A 22,757-nucleotide genomic window follows, 5' to 3' on the forward strand; every position below is an offset into this window, starting at 1 on the left:
AAAGACTAATAGGGAGAGAAAACTTATTCATGGAGTGTGAGGACTCGGTGGAAAGCATCCCGAATGTCCAACAAAATTTCCTTGACATCAGTATGGCATTGAGATCATGTGTAGCAGCTATGGAGTGGTGGAGAGTGGGCGAATGAATTTCCCGATCCTTCAAAATGCAAAGGTCTTGCCAGTCGGGCAGACCCTGACCAATCATACTGCTGATGCGGTAATCCCTTGACCACCTACCTGTATCTCCACCGGCCCCACCTACACACTTTGCTTCGCAAAGTGGGTTTTGATCTTTGATGCTTAGAATCCAGCTCAACTCATCTGCAGGGTTAGTCCTCCAAGAAACACAAAACACAAGGAAAACAAAAGAAACATGAAATAAAGCAGTAATGGTCATACCAGCGACCTTATTCTGGGTTGCCTCCCAGTCAGCGCTCTTGTTTATTATCTTGAGCTCGACGTTGCCCATCCTTACATGAGTTGGATCAGGTTGGGCTTCAAGTTCAGGTCAGCCGGGTATGCCAACTGACGTATGGCCTGCGGGGTGGCAGTTGCCATCCCGCGTCTCGCCGTACTACGTCACACAGTAGGCGGAAGATGAAAAATGAAGAGTAAAATTGTTGCGCGTCACTCCCCGGCAACGGCGCCAATTTTGACACGCACCCGTCGTGCGGTACGATCAAAATACTGTGTATGCCCTAGACGGACAGTACACGCTCCTATTGCTCGCAACCAAAGAATAGTCTTAGCAGCAAGTATAGGGTCGATCCCACGGAGAGTGAGGAACTACTTTACTCTTCGGGTGCACAAATTGAGTTGTCACGATCTCAACCTGTTTATCTGCACAAGTAAACTTAAACAAAGATCAAATATAACAAGGGGTAAGGTTTTCGGTTAGGTCATAACTGTTGTCAATATTTATTTCGGTCATAGGCATACTGATGATCCGTCCATGATCCATATAACCTCAAGGCGTGGCCCAAAGACATTGGGGCGTTTCAAGAGATCATACTTCACACTTAGGATGGTTGAGTCCATTGCGATCACTTGGTCCGAAGGTCACACAATCCCCGGTCACAAGGCAGTGCTTCACTCCTCCTTAGATAGTAGTCATACCCGTTACTCACCAAGTATGACCCTCACCAACCTTCTCTCCCGAGGTCCCCAACTCCGCGCTTTTAGTGGCACATGCCTCCTGGACTCAACTATTTCCGGCTTTGTCAGCCGACCAGTCATAGACATGCTACGGCGCCGAGATTGCTTTCCTCGTTTGATAACCATGGCTTTATGCCTCGTCACAGTTGATGGATAGTCTCTAGAGAAGCCCAAGACTGAGGAAGGACAGTGTATCCCATCAATCCTTTCCCCACCTTCCGGATCTACAACGCCTTTTGTTGACGCTGCTCAGCTACTCGGTCTTGGGTATACCGGTTGTCACGCCCTGGTATACCCTGGCCTTTGCTTGACACAGACAGCGTTTTACCCAACGGAGATCACCCGTTAGGCCCCTACTGTCCATGGTTTGGCACAGATCCGTCCGAAACCACGAGACTCAACCGAAAGAACAAATGCCTCACGAATATTTACATATTGACAACAATTATTTCCACCCCTTACACCTCACCAAGGGGACTACTCACACATATTGAAAAACGTAAATGCAAAATAAAATAAACACATGAATGAAAGGAAATTTGAAATACTTGATATAAAAATACCTAAGGCAACAACATTGGCTTTGTTCGTCACAACGGAATTGAAATACGAAAAACAAATAAAGTGTTTGGTGCGAAAAATGTAAAATGACAAAGTAAATTGTTTTCTTGGTGAACTAACTAAAATCTAAGTCTAGAAGAGTAATCCTAAACTCTAGAATGTAAATTTTCTCTCTGAAATTCGTAAGACCCCAAAACTGCCCTGTAACTCTATGTAAAACTGCCCTCTGCCAGCCACACATATATAGCGATTCGGTAAACCCTAGCAGGCAGACCAAATCTGGCAGATTATTTCCTTCCATATTTAGCTTGATCCTTGATTTGATTTGATAGCTAATGGATCTCCAGCGGATTTGGGGTTGATTCCACATTATTCCAGATCCTTCCATTGCTAGAATTCGCCAGAATCTTCCGGGCAATCTCCTCCACACGTCTTTCCATATATAGCTCCAGCTGCTGACTGTTGTTGACGGGAATGGTCATACTAGCTTCTTTCTTCGGTTGGCCTCATACCAGGTGGTACATTTCGAACGTTCCCGCGCCTCGAATGGTTCTGAGGGGTACTTCGTCGAGCTCTCTTCCTGGTTCATATATAGCTCATCTGTGTTGACTGCGACTGCTGTTATGGCCTTACCAACTGCTTCCTTCGGTTAGCCTCCCACCAGGTGGTACACTTCGGAGATTCCCGCGCCTCGAATGGTTCTGAGGGGTACTTCGCCGAGCTCTCTTCCTGGTAAGTTTCACTTCTGGAAGCTTGGATAGTTTTTGTCCGGTAATGCCCATTCTAACCATATTCCGTGCATATGCCCTGGACTGAGCCTTCTTCCTCCAGAATTCTTGTTTTCTCCCCTAGAGGACTCAAACAAAACAAAAGAAAGAGAAAAATAGGGCCAAATGGCCCAAAAGTCGAAGACGCATCACACCTACACACTTAAACCATACTTGCCCTCAAGTATGCAGATGGATTCACAAAAGACACCGACGAAAAGAGAAGAAAGAAAAGAAATAAAGACTCAAGACACGAAACTGCACAGTTATTAGTTCAGATCAAACATGCATGCATCATCCGTAATATCATACCACAAACCATTGAGCAGAAAAATCACATGTAGAGATAGCAGTTTCTCACACACACTCAAGTGTATGGCTAAGTGTATACTCTCATACTATGCTGCATTAGCTCACCTATAGGCTTGATCACGGATTCATAGCAAGTGTTCAAATTGGTATAACTCATCAAAGGGTCTTTTAAAGGTTGTAGTGGGGCATACGGAGTGGAGGTAAGGAATTCTGGATAAGTAGCTTAAAACTTGGTTCCAGTCATGCCAACCTATCTTTTTTAGTAATGGCACACCCACTTCATTTTCTCCCTTTATTTTCAGTAGGGATTGATTTAACTTCTTCAATTCAAGCAAATTTATTGTTTCATTTTTGTGCCCAGACCTTCCTTTCTCAAGTTATGCTTTTTCACTTAGAGCAATAAACTTCCCTTTATCTTTTGCATGGTGTGGAAGACACACCTTTTCATCCATTTCAATTCAAGGGCTTACAAAAGAATTTCATTCGTCTCAAAGTGGTTTAACAAAGGTTTATCATTTAAAGCTCAAGGAAATAATTCTGGGGCTCTAGATTGAAGAAAATTGCCCTAATCATGTAAATTATACCAACTAGCTAAAATCCATAAACAAGTTCCAGGATTACCAAGCAGCATAGTCACACAGAAAATAAATGCAATTTTGGCTCAGATCTCACAGGTGAGAATATTCAGTATGCTCTCTACTGCTATCATGTGATCATGCTTATCATACCAACAAACCAGTCAAACCAAATAGCATGCATGAATCACCAATACCAACAACATGTGCAGACAGACTCTAACTCAAGACTCAAAAGAAAAAAACAAAGACTAATAGGGAGAGAAAACTTATTCATGGAGTGTGAGGACTCGGTGGAAAGCATCCCGAATGTCCAACAAAATTTCCTTGACATCAGTATGGCATTGAGATCATGTGTAGCAGCTATGGAGTGGTGGAGAGTGGGCGAATGAATTTCCCGATCCTTCAAAATGCAAAGGTCTTGCCAGTCGGGCAGACCCTGACCAATCATACTGCTGATGCGGTAATCCCTTGACCACCTACCTGTATCTCCACCGGCCCCACCTACACACTTTGCTTCGCAAAGTGGGTTTTGATCTTTGATGCTTAGAATCCAGCTCAACTCATCTGCAGGGTTAGTCCTCCAAGAAACACAAAACACAAGGAAAACAAAAGAAACATGAAATAAAGCAGTAATGGTCATACCAGCGACCTTATTCTGGGTTGCCTCCCAGTCAGCGCTCTTGTTTATTGTCTTGAGCTCGACGTTGCCCATCCTTACATGAGTTGGATCAGGTTGGGCTTCAAGTTCAGGTCAGCCGGGTATGCCAACTGACGTATGGCCTGCGGGGTGGCAGTTGCCATCCCGCGTCTCGCCGTACTACGTCACACAGTAGGCGGAAGATGAAAAATGAAGAGTAAAATTGTTGCGCGTCACTCCCCGGCAACGGCGCCAATTTTGACACGCACCCGTCGTGCGGTACGATCAAAATACTGTGTATGCCCTAGACGGACAGTACACGCTCCTATTGCTCGCAACCAAAGAATAGTCTTAGCAGCAAGTATAGGGTCGATCCCACGGAGAGTGAGGAACTACTTTACTCTTCGGGTGCACAAATTGAGTTGTCACGATCTCAACCTGTTTATCTGCACAAGTAAACTTAAACAAAGATCAAATATAACAAGGGGTAAGGTTTTCGGTTAGGTCATAACTGTTGTCAATATTTATTTCGGTCATAGGCATACTGATGATCCGTCCATGATCCATATAACCTCAAGGCGTGGCCCAAAGACATTGGGGCGTTTCAAGAGATCATACTTCACACTTAGGATGGTTGAGTCCATTGCGATCACTTGGTCCGAAGGTCACACAATCCCCGGTCACAAGGCAGTGCTTCACTCCTCCTTAGATAGTAGTCATACCCGTTACTCACCAAGTATGACCCTCACCAACCTTCTCTCCCGAGGTCCCCAACTCCGCGCTTTTAGTGGCACATGCCTCCTGGACTCAACTATTTCCGGCTTTGTCAGCCGACCAGTCATAGACATGCTACGGCGCCGAGATTGCTTTCCTCGTTTGATAACCATGGCTTTATGCCTCGTCACAGTTGATGGATAGTCTCTAGAGAAGCCCAAGACTGAGGAAGGACAGTGTATCCCATCAATCCTTTCCCCACCTTCCGGATCTACAACGCCTTTTGTTGACGCTGCTCAGCTACTCGGTCTTGGGTATACCGGTTGTCACGCCCTGGTATACCCTGGCCTTTGCTTGACACAGACAGCGTTTTACCCAACGGAGATCACCCGTTAGGCCCCTACTGTCCATGGTTTGGCACAGATCCGTCCGAAACCACGAGACTCAACCGAAAGAACAAATGCCTCACGAATATTTACATATTGACAACAATTATTTCCACCCCTTACACCTCACCAAGGGGACTACTCACACATATTGAAAAACGTAAATGCAAAATAAAATAAACACATGAATGAAAGGAAATTTGAAATACTTGATATAAAAATACCTAAGGCAACAACATTGGCTTTGTTCGTCACAACGGAATTGAAATACGAAAAACAAATAAAGTGTTTGGTGCGAAAAATGTAAAATGACAAAGTAAATTGTTTTCTTGGTGAACTAACTAAAATCTAAGTCTAGAAGAGTAATCCTAAACTCTAGAATGTAAATTTTCTCTCTGAAATTCGTAAGACCCCAAAACTGCCCTGTAACTCTATGTAAAACTGCCCTCTGCCAGCCACACATATATAGCGATTCGGTAAACCCTAGCAGGCAGACCAAATCTGGCAGATTATTTCCTTCCATATTTAGCTTGATCCTTGATTTGATTTGATAGCTAATGGATCTCCAGCGGATTTGGGGTTGATTCCACATTATTCCAGATCCTTCCATTGCTAGAATTCGCCAGAATCTTCCGGGCAATCTCCTCCACACGTCTTTCCATATATAGCTCCAGCTGCTGACTGTTGTTGACGGGAATGGTCATACTAGCTTCTTTCTTCGGTTGGCCTCATACCAGGTGGTACATTTCGAACGTTCCCGCGCCTCGAATGGTTCTGAGGGGTACTTCGTCGAGCTCTCTTCCTGGTTCATATATAGCTCATCTGTGTTGACTGCGACTGCTGTTATGGCCTTACCAACTGCTTCCTTCGGTTAGCCTCCCACCAGGTGGTACACTTCGGAGATTCCCGCGCCTCGAATGGTTCTGAGGGGTACTTCGCCGAGCTCTCTTCCTGGTAAGTTTCACTTCTGGAAGCTTGGATAGTTTTTGTCCGGTAATGCCCATTCTAACCATATTTCGTGCATATGCCCTGGACTGAGCCTTCTTCCTCCAGAATTCCTGTTTTCTCCCCTAGAGGACTCAAACAAAACAAAAGAAAGAGAAAAATAGGGCCAAATGGCCCAAAAGTCGAAGACGCATCAATACCCACAGCCTGGGCTAGCTTCAACTCTCAAATAATGCACAACAGGACGAAATTTCAGCACCCTTGGCTTGTGAAGCTCTTCGGGTATTTATAGGAGTAACTAGGGTTCGAAGGCCCAGCCCATGACTTGCGGCCGGATCCATGCAAGCATGGAGATGCGTATCCTTTTTCAGACCTAATCTTCATGAAGATATGTTTCCTTTTGGATAAGGCTGTGGTTTGGCCTTATCGGTCTCTTTTGGATAGCTGCCGCCTTCCGTCTTTTTCGGACTCCCACTTGCAATCCTTCCTCGCTCGTCTGTTGTGCCTTCGTCTTCTCTTGCATTCCTTCCTTCTCTTGCTTGCCAGCTCTCGTGCGGTACTTATGGGCATAAGGAGTGGTTTTGCTTCCAAAATCCCTTTGCTTCCGGCACATACCTCTTTCACGAGAGGTGGCAGCGCTTTCGACCCCTGGAGTGCTCGGAAAATTCTTCTGCTTGGCTGATTTCGCTGCTCGGAGGATTCCGCTGCTCGGAGGATTCCACTGCTCGGATGATCCCTCTGACAAAGCCGACTTCGCTGCTCTGGCGTCCAGAGGAATGACTTCCGCTCTGGCTCTTGTGAATCCTCTGGCAGCTTGATTTCTCCGGCAAAGTCGACTCCGCTGCTCTGGCACTTTGAATCCTCTGGCGACTCGATTCCTCTGGCCTTTTGAATCCGCTGGCGGCTTTGATTACTCTGGCCCTTTTGAATCCTCTGGCACTCCGTTTCTCTGGCATTTTGGCCTCTTTCCTCAAGCTGGTCCCTGCCATTGAAATACGCCCTCCCAGGCGACCAAACGATATAAACACAAGGAAAAAGACTCGATCTAGACTTAAAACACACACAAAAATAGAGCACAAACCTGGGCTCATCACTACGACTGCTCCCATAACTTGTGTTTTCTTCCAAATATTCTTCTTGTTATGCCATCCTAGTTACCTTGACATTCCTAACTCTTGTCGGATGTGGTAGGGACTAGGATGTAAGGAATAAAAATATCTGATCTTGAACAAGACGAGCTCAAGTAATGGAATGATTCCATAATAGCCAGTGCTATCTCAAGGATAATGAAGAAGTCACAATCAAAGGAAGATCAAAAGCTAGAACAGAAACTAAGATAAAAACTTAGATATGATATGATGGGAGTAAATCAATAATGGAAGTAGAAGCAATCCACTAAGTGGAAATTGAATAAATTGTCCACTGTTAAAACAAGGGATAAGGATTTCCAACACAAACGGCTCAAGCTCGAACACAGTGGATCTGGATAAATTTCTCAATAGCAATTAGTTCATCTCATATAGGAGTTCAAATGGATGCAGAAAATTTAAAAACGACCAAGCGGGATAGGGACTCAATAAGTCTACTCTCATGATTACTCTAGCGATGATAAATGCGGTCCCGGTGAAAGTACCTCTATTACGAAGTACGATTGGTCAAAAGTATCTATGCATCCCATGAGGTCTCCATAATACGTTCGCCCTATTAGGGTCGTGTCTATAAATCGCGATGAAATCTCTAACTCTCGTCGTATTATCTCAACTATCTCTCTCTCTGCTTCTCTTCTTTATCTTCTTCTCGGTTTATGTTCCTTCCGTTCCCTCTTCTTCTCGGAGGTATACTACAAAGGAAAAGAATTATATAACTATCGACTTCGAAACTAGCCGTTCGTCAAAATAAAATACTAATTCATTTTTTCTCACTTCGCTTCTATATCTCATAAGTGATCTCAAAATTCTCAAAATTCTTGTCCACTCCAGTTCTCGTTTATCATCATTCGAAATTCTCGTCAATCTCTATTTCTCATTTATCATCAAGCATCAACATCATCATCATTCTCAAAGCTCTGATAAAGAAAGTGAAACTCACTAATCATCAACACCTCTATATATATATATATATAAGGAAAACTGTCTCTCTCTCTCGAGGTCTTTTACAAAAGTAAGGTCTTCTACTAGATACACGTGATCTCTAGTCGTCGTCTCCTGAAATCCTGCTCGTCACATCGTCAACCTCCATATCCTCACTTGGCTCTGACTCCTGACTCTCGTACTCGTCGATCAGTCGGTAGATGCCACCGTCGCTCGGCTCATCCTCGACGTCGGTGTCCAATCCCAAGGCGACAGATCAGCGCTGGGAGATGAAAAAAGTGATAGAAACGCAAACGGGTCATGCTCCATCACAGAAGAGTACATCTCAAAGACCATCAGTTCTGAAACAACAGACTCAAAAGAAACTGGAATCGAATCAGCTGGGGGCAGAGGTGCAATCGGAAACGGCTCCTCGGGAAGTGGGGGCACAACAACTAGCTCCCCTCCCTGGCTGGTCCTTCAGGCTCTCCATACGCCAGTGAAGGGGGCTCGCTACAAGCAATGTAGCGGTGGCTGAGTCCGTCCGGTATATACTCCCTAAACCATCGTTGCATCACTGTCTCAATATAACTCGGCATCTCATCCTCATTTGGTACCATGGGGCTTCGGCTACACTAGCCTCAACATCTCTCCTCATATTCCACATCGACTGTCTCATATCAGAATCCATCATATCAAACAATTCCGTCATCAAAACAATACATAACTCATTAGTGAATCAGACTCAGCTCTCAACAGGAAAGCAATAAGAAACAACATCAACCTCTTACCTCGTTAAGCCGGAGGAGATGGGGTGCTGGGGTTTCGTTTCAAAATGACTCTCTCTCAAACTAGCCTAAGAATTCAAATTAGACTAATACTCAATCTAAAAAGAGTAGAAGCAATCAAACGTTCAACTCAATCAAGCAATTAACTTAGAGCAGACGACCTGCTCTGATACCACTCTGTCGCAGCCCGATTCCCAACGCTAGTGATAGCGGGGTACGAGTATCGATACGACTAATATAAATGAATAAAGGACAATAAAACTAAACTGAACATCGGGCGGAAGCTCGCATCAAAACATACTAAGGCAAAGCATTACAATTCGGCTCAAGGGTATATGCGTCGACATCGTTATAACTTCTTGAATATCAGGAATTTCAAGAAGAAAAGTAAAGTAGGTACAACTTATTTTTCATAAAGAAGCATAATATCCAGAGTATCACAGCAAAAGGTGTAACAATTATATGTATGAAGACATATAACCGCGAGTATATTACTTGATTCGGAAGGAATAAAGTATCATCTCACTAAGGTTTTATCAATATCAGAAGGCAAACAAAGTATATCATCCTTAAGACTCTAACATCAAAGGAAGGCAGCAAAGAAACTTCATCAATGAAACAATCCCCACCAGCACCAGTCCAATCTCGCTCCATTGCTTAGCCTGCACATTTAGAAATATATGCAGGGCGTGAGTATATAATACTCAGTGGGCAAACACCGAAAAAAACATGAAAGGCGCTTTTAGAGCTATATGTTTGAAACTTGCCACTTCTCAGCAATACACAGAAATAAGTTAGCATAAATGAATCTGTGCATTCAATTTTAATAATCATAACATCATAAAGAAACGATAGCGCTATCAAAATACTCATCATGTATGTACCACGTCTACAACTCATCATTATTAAAGGTACTGAGAAGTAGGCCTCCCTCTCAAGTACCGTGACCGGCCGACCCGGAGACGGCTCACAGTCACCTCTGTGCACAAAATCCCGCTGGTGGCAGGACCGAATTCGTCTCATCAGTAGAGGGTAACATACAAGCTCAACATTAAAAATTGGCAAGTCAAACAGTTCTTAAACATCATTTATCTCAATCATTTGATAAACTCATACATATCATCATCAATCATTTTAGAAAGCTCATACGATAAACGTATACTCAAAATATTGCCCATCTGTAGTCCTTCGCTTAAGCTCGGATAGGAATAGGTGACTTACTTCTTCGTCTCGCTCGGGTCTTCATAAATCATCAACATCATCACAAAGGTTCATGTGATAAAACAAACCTTAGTTAGAACTCATTACTAAAATTCAATCTCGTCTCAACAATAACTTCTCACTCAACGTCTATTTACCCAATAAAACTAAATCCCTAGGTATACTCAACTTCTAAGGATTCACACGTCCTACTCTCGATTTAACTCTCAACTCGGACCATACTCAAAGCAAACAAGCACATAGGCATGTACAAACACATAAGCATACAACTCACACATACACAAATCACAAACAAACAAACATAAGTTTGACTCGGTGACCAGAGCAGAGAAATGCTCGGTGGTCAGAGTGGAAAAACTCAGCAGAGCAGAGCAGACTAGCTCGGCAGAGCAGAGATGAAATACTCGCCAGAGCATAGGAATGCTTGCCAGAGCAGAGAAATGGGAAGCCAGAGAAATCAACATATCAGAGCAGAGAAATCACTAGTCAGAGGAATCACTCGTCAGAGAAATCAATCGTCAGAGGAATCAATTGTCAGAGGAATCAATCGTCAGAGGAATCAATCGTCAGAGGAATAACGAACTCTCTGTCATACCAGAGGAATAACGAACTCTCTGCCAGAGCAGCGAAATGAAGAATTCTCTGTCAGCAGAGAAATGAAGAATTCTCTGTCAGCAGAGAAATGACTTCTCGGTTCGGAGCAGCGAAATCACAACTCGGTAGAGTAGAACAAGACTCAAGGCAGACAGTGCAGTCAAGAGCAAACTCGAAAATTCATCAACTTCTTCATTCCCAAAATTCATCAAACACTCCCAATCATCAAAAATACTATCACTCAACATCATAGCCAACTCAAAAACTCGTTTAAACACTACATTCATCAAACATCACGTGAATCCTTTCATATATTCATGCTCATCATCAAATCATCATTCAAGACATAACCTCAAGGATTTTCCAAATTTATATATATCAAATTGGATTTTGTAAAAATCATGTCTCCAGACTAAGCTTTGCAAAACACACCTTAATCACCTCAAATCATCACATATAACATATTTCTCACCCCAATTTTAGAAAAGAACCAGAAAGATTTTTAAAGGGCATGAACCTTAATTTTCGAAAATGAAGAAAAATGAGGAGGGGGAGTTTATCATGCTTCAATCATCCTTCTATGCACATATATCCCACAATAAAGTCTAGATCCAAAAGATTAAAACACTTACTCAAGTAGTTTCAAGAAAAGGAAATCTTCTCTCCATTCTTCAAGCATTAAACTCCACTAATCTTCTTGAATCAAGAGTAGAAAGTGTTTAAGGACTAGATTTAGTGGAGGATTTCACCATAGATACGTCTTTAGAAGCTTGAGCTTGGTCTCCAATAGAGGAGAGAAAGAATGGCGTGCGGGGGAGAGAAGACGGTGAAGGGCCGAAAATGAAAGTGACGGAAAGAGAGAGAAAGTCTTTTGTTTTAAACACAAACTTACTCTCTAAGCTAAAAAGCATTAAATGCCCAAATAGTACTTTGTCTCCCCACTTGGCCACTTGTCTAATCCCACATGTGAGGATGTTTAAAATAATGAGTGTGAGTGTATAAATGTGTAGTGGAAAATTAAATCATGTACTACCACAAGTACTCAATTATAAGTGCACACGTATCAAGTAAATCACATAACGTCAATCAAAAAGCTCACGAAGTTATCACATTAAAGACGGATCATCACTCATCATTAATCTAATCGTCACTCTAGCTTAATCCTCTTTATAGTGACCCTCAATCACTACCTCGACTCTATCTCTCGTCTTTCATCTCAACTCAAAAATCAATTAACATCTTTATCTCAATTTTAACATCATTCTCAATTCTATCAACATCTCTATTTTACTCATATTACCATCCATCGATAACTTCCTCTCGATTTTTGTAAGCTAGTCTTTAACTTTCAAGGTTCTCAATAGTATTCCAATGCTATTTCAAGGTAACCAAAATACGGGATGTTTCATCATCAAGGGTTCTCTCCCTCTCTTCCTCGTCTCTATGTCAAACTCATTATTCCTATTTTCTTAATAGGACAGTCAATCTCTGATAACTCGGTATCCGGTAATTCTATTCCCGATAGTCAGAAGTAAAATAGAATCTCAACTCAATCAGCATCTCTATCCCGACTCGTTTCTCAAATCTCATCACTCTAACTCCATCATTGGTTTGTCCACTCATAACTCTATTTAAAAGAAAATCTGTCTTATCTGGTTATAAAAAAAATCTCGCATCTCGACATCTCAGTATTCTCAATAGTGTTTAAAGCACTAATCCCAACATAAGGAAAAGTACGGGGTGTTACATTATGGGATAGACGAAAAGGAAGTCCCAATCTATTGCGACAGCTCCAGTGCTATTGCAATTTCCCAGAATCTAGTTCATCACACTAGAGTCAAGCATATTGCTATTCGACATCACTTCATCCATGATCACGTCGAAAAGAAGAATATCTCTGTGGAATGGATTCCAACTGCTGTTCAGAGAGCGGACTTGCTGACCAAAGCTCTTCCAGAAGAGAGGTTCAACGATCTGTGTGGAAGGATCGACCTCATCAACCCTGAAGAGTGATGCTGTGTTTGAAGATTTCCTCAAACAGTCATGCTGACTGGTGGTCAACCAACTGCTGTTCTACGATCGCTGATGTGGAAAGCAATGAAGTCAGAACGCTCATCTAAAGAAGAAGTCATCCTGATGATTCTACCAGGATCAAGTGGTATCGACTGGCTACAATGATCAGTCGATCAGTAAGTATTTGTTTAGAACTTACTATTTAAAATCAGTTATTTCAGTTAAGAGCCTTGAGTTGAAATTCAAAATCTTTCTCTAACTGATCAGTATCTTTCAAAAACTTTAACTGATTGTTGGAAATTGGAATATCCGAGAAGGACAAGTGTTTTAAAAGGGAAAATCTGTTTTGATTGGACTTGTCGAAATCTTTTCTAAAAAAAAAAATCTTTCCAACCTGTTGCCTCTGTGATAAAATTTCTTGAGAATCTCATTGACATGACATAATGCAATGATACCTCTCACCTTTTGAAGCTTCAGTCCCCTGCAGTGACGGCGGACGTGAAAATTTCTTCAAAAACTTTTTTAGGCACAATCTTCGAAAAACTTTTCATCTTCTTACTTGGTACTTTTCTTGTCTATTTATACCATGTTGTCTTCACTCGTTTTCCGCATCAACTAACAACTCTCCACAGCCTTCACTGTGAGAAGAAAAAAAAAATTCAACCTTCAAAGTTGCAGAGAAATTTTTGTTCCGACTAAAGGAGAAATCTATGACTGCAAAGTCATGGAGTGGGAGAATGACGCTCACATACTTGGTCTTCACTGGACCCTTCCACTGGATCTCAACGTCTCTCCGACGTCAAAGTTTGCTCTACCCTCACTTGTATCCAGCGAAGCGAGTGTCTTCCATCCTCATGCCCGGACCATATGGCTTGAAGTACCTGTCTCAAGCAGACGAACTTCACCTGTTCTTCAGGCGAGCTTCTCACCTTTTCGTGAAGCTTCCATGTGGTTCAACAACAATGAGCGAGAGCTCGTTGTCAACCGGGGCAATATCGATAGTGCTAGTCCTCACGACTATCACTGATTCGATTTTTCATCCTCACCTTCTCTTTCCCCCATGTATGCCGAGGCGCGTTTTGATATACTACTTTCATCAAAGCCTCACCATGCATTTTCTTCGTTTTTCCTCCCCACCTCTCGCACTCCTCTAATTCTTCTCTTCTCGTCTGTCTATTCGCCCTCCGGATTGTATGCATAGCTGCATCTCATGTTTATCTCTAACATGCTATGCATACTTTCCTTTCCTACACCCTGCTCTTCTCCATCTCTCCGTCTCCATCACTTCTCCGTCTCACTTCTCATCTCTCCACCTCTCCACTGGCGTTCTCATCCTTCTGCATCTCAGGACCCCTCCAATTCTCAAAGCCCACCCACAAGTGCTTGAGAGTCGGAGTTGAAGTCCAATTCGATCATAGCTTCTATCGTCAGCTATCTTTTTGATGTTGCCAAAAAGGGGGAAAAGTTGAAAGTCAGAGAAAAACCTTCTCAAAGGTTTTTCCTCATCTTCCTTCTTGACTGAAGATGAGACTACAAAGGATCACCAGAAGTTGTAAGGAGAACCTTCCAGTAAAGACCTCAACTCAACGGAAAACAAGTGAGAGTAGAACAAGCTTAGGAACATGAAGACACGAAGACAGAAGATGAAGATCAAGAAGTTCAAAGGCGCAGCCAAGCAGACTGCTGGAGTCCATGGGTTTCCCATGTTGTTTTTGTTTTTACCTTTTACTTTAATGTAAGTCTCGCTCTGTACCTCGACTGATGGCTTATCAGTCCATTATTAATGAAAAGAACTTCTGTTTGATCTCAACCTGAAGACAATGACTTTTTGTCCAGGCTCTGATTATGTCTTTCTATCTTCTCCTATTCTGCTTTAGAACTGTTTCGTTCTTAACTCTAAGTACAAGTTTTTAGGTTCTATTGTTAAGGGGGAACTGTTTTCACCCCAGTTTTAGAACTTGTGCTGTGAGTTCAGTCTTTTTGTTGTCTAGAACTGCTGTATGGTTTTGGCATCATCAAAAAGGGGGAAATTGTTGGGAACTTTGTGGAATATCCTAATCCTTGTTTTGATGATACCAAAAGTCATAGGTCTTAATTGTAATAGACTAGAACAGTTTTGAACTCAAGTGTTAGAGTTCGTTTCTAGTATAGTATGCGGTTCGGAAGACTGAAGACTGAAGATACCAACTGAAGTATCAGTTGAAGAATCAGTTTGGAACTGATTACTTAATGCGTGCCACAGACTGATACTAAAAGTGAAGTATCAGTTGATCATTCTTCCTCGGACTGATCTTCCAACGTTCAAAGGAAGCCACGTACTCACAAGAGTACAGCCGCATTAAATGCAGAGATCTCAGAATCTTATCTCTGCAGAGGTCATTCCTATTTGGTGGTTACTTTATCAGAGACGTCACATCTCCTGTCCCTCAAGAGAGCCGTTTCCACCAGACAAGGAACCTCGAAGATTGAAGCCTCAGCCCAAATTCGAATTGCTCTCCAACGGAAGAAATCTTGAGGACGTTCTACGCCAACGGATCTATTCAAGAGTTCTCCTACAAATAGCGCTCGAGGATCAACTTCAATCTTCACCGATTCAACAACATAAGCTGAAGCTCTGCCGAAATTGCTACTCAGCCTAAAGCTTAATCTCCCCAAAGCTTGAATCGAAGAAGAGAATTCCAAAGCCAAAATCAGTCACTGCTGGTTACATACATTCTCTTAGACCTTAGGCAAAGCTCTGTTCACCCAGAAGCCAAGGTCAAACTTGCTACAAAGAACTTGTTCTTTGCAGTATAGTTGGCACCCGTTCAAACCTCCCCCCCAAAAGAGTGTTTGAGTGATTCGGAGTTCAGGAAGGTACTCTGACTCTGAGAGTCTTAGCGCGGGTTGTGCTAAGCAAGAGAAATCCGATGCGAGTGAAGCGTGGGTACTGAAGAAGGGTTTTTTTCAGTGGTACGGTTGTGTGCACCCGGCAAGCACACGGTTTGGTTTGCAGTGCACCTGTTAAGCACTTGCGGAGTGGATTGTTGGTCTGATCAACCGACCATGGATGTAGGAAAAGGTTTTCCGAACCACGTAAAAGTCTCTGTGTTGTTTACAGCTTTCATTTTACATTCCTACTTGTGTTGTTTCAATTCATAAACTGAATACTGATTAACTGCAAAGAGAAACCTAAGACCAACAACGTGCTCAACCGAGACTATTACGAAACTAAGTTTAATTTCCGCTGCGTATGATATCAGTCTGACTGATCTATCTTTTGATAGTCAGGAAGAGTGTTAATCATCTCTGTTTTAGCAAACTTGACTGAAGCCCATAAGTGCATCAGTTAAGTTCCAGTAACTTAACTGATATCTCCTTACTGAAGAGCTTTCAGTATCAGTCGTCAAGCCTGTTTGGTCAAAACTATTGTCAGTCAACATGTGTCTTTGTTTGCGTGTAAAGTTTTGTTTAGATCTCTTTCTTGAGATCCCTCTGATTGAGGATTTTGTGCAAATAGCCCATAAGTGTATTCCCCCCCATACACCTATTCGAGACCCCCTGGGACCTAACATTCAGGATTTGATTGAATCTGAGTTCCATCTCGTCGACAGATTCATTTTTGACCATGAGGAAGGAGTCGAACTTCTGGCAAGCTATGGATAGCTTGTTCTCCTTGATTTTCTCGGAACCTACGCACATTCTTTCAAGAATGTCACACATCTCCTTTGCAGTTCCACACTTGATGATCTTTGTGGCATGCTTGTTAGGAACGGTGCCGAAGATGATACTTTTGGCGAGGTTGTCTAGGTCATCTTGCTTCCTTTCTTCTGTGGTGAAGTCTGCCTTTTTCTTGATCTGGACCTCATCGTATGGATCCCGATTTGGATCAACGGGAACTCTTTTCACGATTTCGGTGATGGTGATTGGTCCGTTGGTGATGACTTCCCACATTCGGCAATGTTGGGTGGTGAGGAAGCTTTCAAGCCGAAACTTCCATATGTCGTATTTTTCAAAACTAAACATAGGTAGAGAGGATAATTTGCTGTAGTTAGTCTCCATCAAAAAAGAGAGAACAGATAACAACAGATAGAGCAAATAGCAAGCACTTTTTTGAAAGAGAAAAGTTTTTTGAGACCTTTGAGAAAAAGGATCTAGTTCAATTAGAACCTAATCAGAAACAGAATATTCTTACGAACAACCTGCTCTGATACCAATTGTTAGGTCTGGAGGGTCTCGAATAGGTGTATGGGGGGGGGAATACACCTATGGGCTATTTTTCTCCTCTTAAAACAGAGGGATCTCAAGATAGAGATCAAAACGAAACTTTACAAGCAAACTAAGACACTTGTTAACAGAAAGGAGTTTTGACCAAACAGGGTTGACGACTGATACTAAAAAACTCTTCAGTAAAGAGTTATTAGTTAAGTTACTGGAACTTAACTGATGCACGTAAAGGCTTCAGTCGAGTTTGCTAAAACAGAGATGATATCACTCTTCCTGACTATCAGATGATAGATCAGTCAGACTAATATCATACGCAGCGGAAATAACTTTGTTTCGTAATAGCCTCGATTGAGCACATTGTTAGTCTTAGGTTTCTCTTTGCAGTTAATTAGAATTCAGTTTATCAAATGAAAGAACACAAGTAAGAATGTAAAACTGAAAGATGTAAATAACACTGAGACTTTTACGTGGTTCGGAAAACACTTCCTACATCCACGGTCGGTTGATCAGACCAATAATCCACTCCGCAAGTACTTAACTGGTGCACTGCAAACCGAACCGTGTGCTTGCCGGGTGCACACAACCGTACCACTGAAGATTCCACTCTTCAGTACCAACACTTCACTCGCGATGGATTTCTCACTCCTAGCACAACCCGCGCTAGGATCTCACGGAGTCAGAGTACCTTCCTGAACTCCTTTACCACTCAAACACTCGATTCTATCTCTCGAAAGGAGGTTTGAAAACTTGCCAACTATACTTCAAAGAACAAGTTCGTTGGAGCAAGTTTGACCTAGGCTTCTGGGTTAACAGAGGTTTGCCTAAGGTCTAAGAGAATGTGTGTAATCAGCAGTGACTGATTTTTGGCTTTGGAATTCTCTTCTTCGATTCAAGCTTTGGGGAGGTTAAGCTTTTGGCTGAGAAACTATTTTGGCAGAGTTTCAGCTTATGTCGTTGAATCGGTGAAGATTGAAGTGATCCTCGAGCGCTATTTATAGGAGAGGTCTTAAATAGATCCGTTGGCGGAGAACGTCTTCAAAATTTCTTCCGTTGGAGAGCTTTTCGAATTTAGGCTGAGGCTTCAATCTTCGAGGTTCCTTGTTTAGTGGGAACGACTATGTTGAAGAGCAGGAGATGTGACGTCTCTGATAAAGTAGCCACCAAATAGGAATGACCTCTGCAGAGAGGGATGATCCTGAGATCTCTGCATTTAATGCGGCTGTACTTTTGGAGTACGTGGCTTCCTTCGAACGTTGGAAGTTCAGTCCGAGGAAGAATGTTTAACTGATACTTGACTTTAGTATCAGTCCGCTGAGTCCACGCGGCACGCATTAAGTAATCAGTTTCGAACTGATTCTTCAACTGATACTTCAGTTGGTATCTTCAGTCTTCAGTCTTCAGTCTTCAATCATTCGTCCTTCAGTCTTCAGTCTTCAGTCCTTCGTCCTTCAGTCTTCAATCTTCAGAACCGCAAGCTAAACTAGAAACGAACTCTAACACTTGAGTTCAAACAGTTCTAGTCTATTACAATTAAGACCTATGGATTTTTGTATCATCAAAATAAGGATTAGGATATTCCATAAAGTTCCCAACATCAACGAGAAAGAGTTCTATGCAGTCAGAAAGGCGTTCAAGAAATGGCCGCTACTTTTACTTGTAAAGAAATTCATTTTGAAAGTCGGTAACACTAACGTTAAGGCTTTCTTAACTAAGAAAATTGAATCTAAACCTGAAAAGGCTAGATTACTAAGATGGCAGGCTGAATGTCAATATTATGATTTCGATATTATCATTTTGAAATCTGATGATAATGTTCTTGCAGATTTCCTAACAAAAGATGGAGCCAACTGAGGTTGACGCCATCATTTTAAACCAGAGGCAACTCCAAGATAACATGGAGATGCTACAACAGGAATGGCAAGAGTGTATATTCCATGCCAAACAAGCTGAAAGGATACAATCGGCTGATGAAGCCAAAGTGTCTAACCGCATAAAAGAATGTCTTAAGAAGATGATAAATCTTCATGAGGCAATCCACAAGCCGCTCTTGTGCGGGATCAGGGCTCCCCTGATCAAAGCAGGCATTACCGTACCGGTCGGATTACCGGTAGCAGGGGATTCAAGTACCCCTAGCATAAGTTCGGAGGCTAAGGTGTCAAAACCGGATCCTCAAGAAAAAGATGTTGCTAAGGCTTTACCGCCCGAACCAACATGTCAACCCTCCACCTCTGGGGTAAAAGAGGGAGAGATCAATCTTAGGCCACTGACAGACAAATCAAAGATTGATATTAACACTATTGAAATATCTCCTATTTGGCAGATGTACCAGTCCAGATGAGAGAAACTCAATACCAGGAAGGGCATTAATCCGGGATATAGTCGGGTTGATATTGGAGGAAAATATTCTCGTGTCTGGATGACCACTGGAGCCAATCCTCAGGAGGTCAAAGAGTGGTATGAATTTGGGCCGCTAGCCTCAGTTTATACTATATCGCCAGCCTTCAGCGAAATCAAGGGTCTACCAAGGTGGATCCAAGAGACCGTTTATGATGCTTGGTCGAACAACCCGTCCCTTAATAGGGGAGACGTTCTGGAACTGCATTTTCTCAGCGCAGCACCAGAACCAGCAGGAAAGGGTAACCACGAAGCTTTTCATTTCATTAAGCTTCGAAGACCCGGTACGGAGGCCTTAAACCGGATTAAGGTACCAGATCATCAAATCTCTATTGTCGCTACTTTCCCGGAGGATCAAATCTCTACAAGGCGTGCATGGGGATTATGGGTCTGTCTCACAAAGATGGACAAAGTCAAGTATAGGTTCAAGTTCTCTCATAATTTAGGACTTGGATCGTTCTTGTTGAATACCATGACAAGAACAACCACAAGTTTTGCCGAGAAAGCCTTTGAAGAGAAAAAGGCAAACACTCTGGCGCAACAAGATTGCAGGGAGTAAAGAGACCCATCACAAGTTTTGCAATATGGCTCATCTAGGCCATTGGGTCGATCACATCTGCGCAGAGTGTCCCACGCAGAAGGAACCGGAGTTTGGAAAAGGCTTCCTCCCGAAGCCTAACAAAAAGAAATTTCGGTCCGACGAACATGAGGAGTACAAGACTCCATGAGGACGAGTACTTCGGGCACCAAAAAAGTAAGATGCCCGACAAGGAAAAGGGAGTCATGTGACTCGAGACAGGAGGACCACCCACTAAATGAAAAATGACAAAAGTGGGTGAATGCAGACTAATTACCCACAAGTAGATGAAAATGGGTAATTCCACAAAAGATCCACTCACCAAAAGAAGATAAAGTGGAGTGGAAAAGTAGCAGGCCCCTTCCACAGCATTATCAGCTGAATAATGGAGTGAGGGACCATGGATACATGTGAAAGCACAGCTGGTGTTGGCAATTATTGCCAACAAAAGAAGGTGGCAGTCACCATCCAAGTTAGCTGGTCACAAGGAAAGGAATCCGAGGCCAACTACCTAGCCATTATATAGGGTATCAGACCTCTATATAAACGGAGCTCTGGAGAGAAGAGGATTTCCAAAAAATTCACATCACTTTCACACAACACACTCTCTCTCTAGAATTTATCTTTGTAAATCTTAAATTTCTGTTTTCAAAGTTTTTCAGTTCTAGTTTTAGTGTCCTTTTATTTTATGTATACTAGTATTAGCTACTAATGAGTAGCTAAACAAGTTTGTCTCCTCCCTTAGGGAGATTTTATGAAATAAATTAAATATTTTATAATTCCTCTTTAAATGCTTTGTTTTGCTCAATTTTTCAGTTTAGTAAAAGTTTTCTTTCATTTTACAACAAAATATTATACGTCGGAACTTAGTAAATGAGGAAAGTTTCAACCATCCCTTGCGAGCGCGTGGTTGGACGAAGCCTTGGGGCAGACGTTCCGTAAAATGCAACAAGAACTGACTCCCGAAGAAGTCCATTCGACTAAAGGTATAAAGTTGAATTATTTTTAGATTAATTTTGAAGTGATACGGAAGCATGTTGGGCCTGATAATTTGGTTTAATTTTGACCTTATAATTTTAAGAAGCTCATAAGGATTATTTTGCATGGAGAAAGAGACATTTGGGGGTATTTGTGATATTTTATTTTAAGAAGGGATAGGTTTATAATTAAAGAAAAATTGACGTGTCAAAAATGGACAAACTTCTAAGTTCATGTATTTTATTGGACTTTCCTAAGTTGGTGTTAAAAATGGATTTTTTCCATAGTTGGTGTATTTTCACGCAAATTTCCCTAAAATAATTAATCAAACTATTTAATAGTCTAATTAAATAATTAAGTGCAGTCCTTTTAATGAAAAAAACAAGAAAAATCCGCACAGCCCAATGAGTAAAGCCCAACTGTTTTAAAAGAAGAAGGCCCAACACGTAAGCCCAAAACCCATCCCCCTTTTCTATTCTACTTTGTTCTGCTCTACAATGCTATGCTCTGCTCTGGTATACTACGCTATGCTATGCTCTGCTCTGGTATACTACGCTATGCTCTGTTCTGCTCTACTCTGCTATGCTATGCTCTGCTCTGGTATACTACGTTATGCTCTGCTCTGCTCTACTCTGCTCCCATCTCCTCTGCTCTACTATCCTCTCCTTTGCTCTACCAGCTCCGCTTTCCCCAGCTCTGCTCTCCCAGCTCCACTCTCAGCTTTGCTCTTCCAGCCTTGCTCTCCCAGCTCTGCTCTTCCAGCTCCGCTCTCAGCTCTGCTCTTCCAGCTCTGCTCTCCCAGCTCCGCTCTCAGCTCTGCTCTTCCAGCTCCGCTCTCCCAGCTCTGCTCTCCAGTTCCCAGCTCTGCTCTCCGAGTTCCCCTCCTTTCTCTCTCAAAACCACCGCCTCTCTATTTTCCCTCCATAGCTTACGCCGCCACCGCCTCTCTTCCGGCGATCGCACGACCGGAAGGCCTGCTGCCCTCGTCTCCCTCTCTCTCTCCCAACCCTCGACACTCGACACACTCGCCAACAATAATAAGGAGAAACATAGCTTTGAAAGTTCTAATTCTTCTCTTTTCTACTTTTTAAAACAAGATTCAAGACTCCATTTTTATAAAACAAATGCTTCAAATGTATATACATATAGATACAGATTTGTAATGCATACATATATATATACGAATGTTATTTAGTTGGAATGCTCATATGCAAAATCTGTAAATGTTATGAACAAAAGAGTAAACCTTTGAGATTATAGGCTTAAAATGTTCGGCTGTTTCTGCAAAAGTGTTGGGGAGCCTTCTGTTATTTCTGGTCGTCTGCTGAAACTCTAAAGCTTGAGATCAGAAATTTCTCACGATGATAGCTTTGTGAAATGAGTGAAGGGGAGGCTTGATGAAGGTTTGAGAAATGTCAAAGTAAATGGCTGCAATAATTTGTGGAGAAGTGGTGTGAGGTGAACATAAGAAAATTGGCTTACTCCGACTGCCAAGTGATGGCAAAGAAAAACTGAATTGAAGTTGTTTGCTTATTGGCGGCTATGGGCGGCTATTGGGTGGCTATTGGGCGGCAGCTGTGATTGGAGGAATAGTGTAGTTGAATTGTAGAGGTATGGTTGAAGCAGCAACAGCATGGCGTGCTGTACTCGGCAGTGGTGGCAGAGTATGTTGGTTTGAGCTGTTGGGCTTTGGTATTTATAAAATATCATTTCAATTAAAATTAGGGCCCAAATAAATATTTGTCAAAGCCCAACACATTCAATTAATTAAAGCATATCATAAACGTTAATTTAAATCATATATAAATCAATGCTAACATACTCCCTCCGTCCCATTAAAGTTGGCCACATTTCCATTTTGG

The sequence above is a fragment of the Salvia miltiorrhiza genome, chromosome 3 (assembly GCF_028751815.1).
Source record: "Salvia miltiorrhiza cultivar Shanhuang (shh) chromosome 3, IMPLAD_Smil_shh, whole genome shotgun sequence".
NCBI lineage: Eukaryota > Viridiplantae > Streptophyta > Magnoliopsida > Lamiales > Lamiaceae > Salvia > Salvia miltiorrhiza.